The sequence below is a fragment of the Cibotium barometz genome, chromosome 62 (genome assembly GCF_041138505.1).
Source record: "Cibotium barometz isolate CiBa-2024 chromosome 62, ASM4113850v1, whole genome shotgun sequence".
In the NCBI taxonomy this organism is placed as follows: Eukaryota; Viridiplantae; Streptophyta; class Polypodiopsida; order Cyatheales; family Cibotiaceae; genus Cibotium; species Cibotium barometz.
Window position 1 is genome coordinate 30231572 of NC_141107.1, and position 3754 is coordinate 30235325.

Genomic DNA, 3754 nt, shown 5'->3' on the forward strand with positions numbered 1-3754 from the left:
TCTAAGGGCTTCAATTTTGGACTTGATTCAACAAGTCAAGGGCTTCCACTCTCTCCTTTTCATATTCCATCATGGGCTCACTTGTTACTGTTCACTTTCAATCATTTTTGCTAAAACAAATGCAAATTCAAGTTAATATCTTCATGTTTTTGCGATTTCCCTATGCAAGCATCAAGGTAATATTCCACAAATGTGCCCACCTTAGAGTTTATAAGGCATGACAATTTTAAAGTGAGAAATATTTTCCATATCAACAGCATTTGCATGGCCATTTTCAAATGTTAGCAATAGAGATCTTTTTCATCTTAGCAGCATTTCCATGGGGGCTGATGAATCAAAAACTAAAGTCCCTTGGTTTAGGTTCTTGATAAATGTACATTTTAGTACTATAGCATAATAAAGGGATCTATTTTCAATATCTTTTTTCCAAAGGCCTGTGTTGTGTAAAAGTAGGAGATTTGCATGAGACAATGGTTGGATCCATGAAGAATGCCATTAAAAAATGATTATCTATCAAATAATAGTGATTCAATTTCTATATTGTTTGCACAACATGAGGAGAATTAAGGTTATATTAGAGCATTTAGTTATTACTAGATTATTCATAAGAGAAGAATACATACCACACTCCTCTTTAAGAATCATAATATTTGTGTTTGTATAATTTGAATACCTTTCGTTTAAAAAGGTGAACATAGAGAGGCATTCAACCCTTCCAAGTTTTTACATTATAAGCCCCATCATGTTAGCCTTACCTTATCATAATTCAACTAGGATTTTACATAATAATATAATGATTTTAAGTGAAGAATTATATTAAGAGACTATGATGCAATCAAATCTTCTTATTTCAATATGGATACAACCTTCCATTGATTGAATTTCATAGAAAAAATTGAGGGGTAACTAGATGGGAAGATGCGTATGCAAATTACCCCAAAGAGCACAAATAAAAGGTTAGAAGCAAGTGAGGGCTTTTGGGAGTTTTCAAATGTAGCATGGTCAATGATTGACTCCACAAATCGTAAACTTTTAGAGAATCCTTGATATTACTAATAAAGCACAAAAATTCTCCTTTTTGGGTTTGAAATAATTAAAGAGCCATATTCTAGTAGGAAAATAAATTGTTATATTTAGATTTAGAGATTTTTTTTGAAGATATTTAAATCCCTTCTTTAGAAGTGGATTTACCTATTTCTAGAAACAGGGTGGCATGCATGTTGCCCATTGTGCATGGAACTTTGTCTCTCTTGACCTTGTCAATAAACTCTCTCAAACTCTCTCTCTCTCTCTCTCTCTCTCTCTCTCTCTATATATATATATATATATATATATATATATATATATATATATATATATATCATGTCTATGTGTAGAAACAAGTGGTGAGATGAAGGCTTTTTCTTAAAAATAGATGAGGATAGTGGATATATATATATATATATATATATCATGTCTATGTGTAGAAACAAGTTGTGAGATGAAGGCTTTTTCTTAAAAAAATATATGAGGATAATACTTTTGAAAAAACAATGGCTCTACAATACTATTTATAAAGTATCCTAACACTTTTTGGAGACTCCCCTAAAATAGCCATTGGGAGGATATTAGCCCTTTTTTTTTTGTTGAGCTAAAGGATCTAAAAAGAAACAAATTTGTAAACTAAATAGTAAGGGTAGTACAACAACAAACAAAAGTGAGTTTAGCTCTGGTCAATATGCAACCACACATGGGTTTTGATTTCAAATGACAATGCCAAATATCGACTCAAACTTTAAATTAAGTTTAGATGGTCAAAGATATGTCCAAAAATTTGGATTGCAAGAAATATTACCAATAAGATCTATAAAAGTTGTATACCCATTACACAAGCTAACATAAGATGGATTTTTTATAGTACATCATGTGTACATGAATGATAGGTAGTTAAGGTACATGAACCCAAGGTATTTTAGGATGCCATAGGTTATTCTAGCAAATCATGGATGATGAGATGAATACTCTAGATAAAAATCATACATGATAAACTACCTTAGAACAAGCAAGCGATTTGGTGCGAACAAGTATACAAAGTCAAACATGATGCTAAAGGGGATGTCAATAAGTGTAAGGCAATGTTAGGCCAAGGGACATAGAAGTATGGAGGAGAATATGATGAGACCATTGGTCGTGTTTCTAAGCCATACAGTTTCTAAGCCATACATCATGGATGGAATCTACACTAAATGAAGGTAAAGAATGCATTTTTTAATAGGGATTTTTATGAGGATATAAGCATGCAACAACCACCCGTATATAAACACCCATATTTATGAGGATATATACATGAAACAACCACCACTATATGAACACCCATTGTGTTTAGAGAGATTATGTAAGTTGAAGAAAGTATCTTGTGGTTTGAAACAAGTATGCTTACTGAGGCCCTTCATGAAATAAGAATTGAGAATTTCCTCCGTGGGTCAATTGGCTGCATCTAGTCTACGGAGAAGTTTCCAGAACTTTGTTGCATAATCCTCCACTATCATGCTCTTCTAGTTCATCTTGCACAGCTTATCCAGCACATGCATGGATGTCTTGTCTTCTCTAAAGGCATACTCATATTGAGCAACCCAAAGAGTGGAACTCTTCTAGAGTGTGGGGACAAAGGCGGATATTTTGAGGTGCTGGTCCACTGGGCTGCAAGGTACATCAACACACCAAGTGGTGTCAAACATCAGGATGTGAGCATCTACATCATCCAAGCATTTCCTAAAGAATTTGTGATACTTCACGGGGGGACAAACTGGTCACTGCATCATGTTGTAGTGGAGGGAACGAAGCTGTGGGGGTGGTGGTGGTGGTGGTGGTGGAGGTGGTATGAATAGTGGTGGTGAGGTTGGGATAGTAGGGGTGAGTGGTTCTTCTTCTGAGTGGGATGCGGGTTGTTCTAGTTCAGATTTGGAGGGTTAGTCTTCAGGGTTAGCGAACAAGAATTTTCGAGCTTGGTTGCGTTTCAATTCACGTGCTGACATGAGGGACAGGTTTGAAAACAAGGGGAAGAGATTCAAACACAACAAGAATCAGGCAACAAGCAAAATGGCAACAATAAGAAGCAGCAAAAGAGCATTGTGGTCGCCAAGGGAAATGACAGCTTATTTCCCCTAGCACCTACTAAGAGTCTTTGGCTATGCACACAACATACACCAAGTGGGTATGGATCGAACACAAAATAGACACAACACACAGGCCACTGAAAACTATTGGACTTGTAAGATCCCCATCCCCACCGCGCAACGGATTCGGGGTACTAGTAGCAAAGTAGCACTTCTTGTGCGGGGCAGGGTCCCACACTCGGGGCCTCCCCACGGATATCCGGACAAGAGACTAATCCATCGGTTTTTCCAAAACCGCGAACCCAGAAAAAACTTCCTTTTCCTGGAAAGCACGGGCGATTCCACCAGGATAACTTTTCCCTAACATAGTCAGAAGCCTTAACTAACTGAGCTCATCTGACCGAACCCGTAAGTCCCATAGTCAGATTAGGGAAAAAGACTGTACTTGGATCATAGACACCAACGCTTTTTTCCTCATTGAGAGGCACAGCCGTTAATTCTTTTTCATAGAGCAATTTTTGTCCGAAATTTACTTCATCTATTGAACTAAACACAGAAATTGAGTCTCGATTTACAGATCCATCAGCCAACCGCCCAACCACTGTAGCGATGGGATCCAATTAGGAATTTGGTTAGGTTTTGTCCCGGGTACCAGGGAA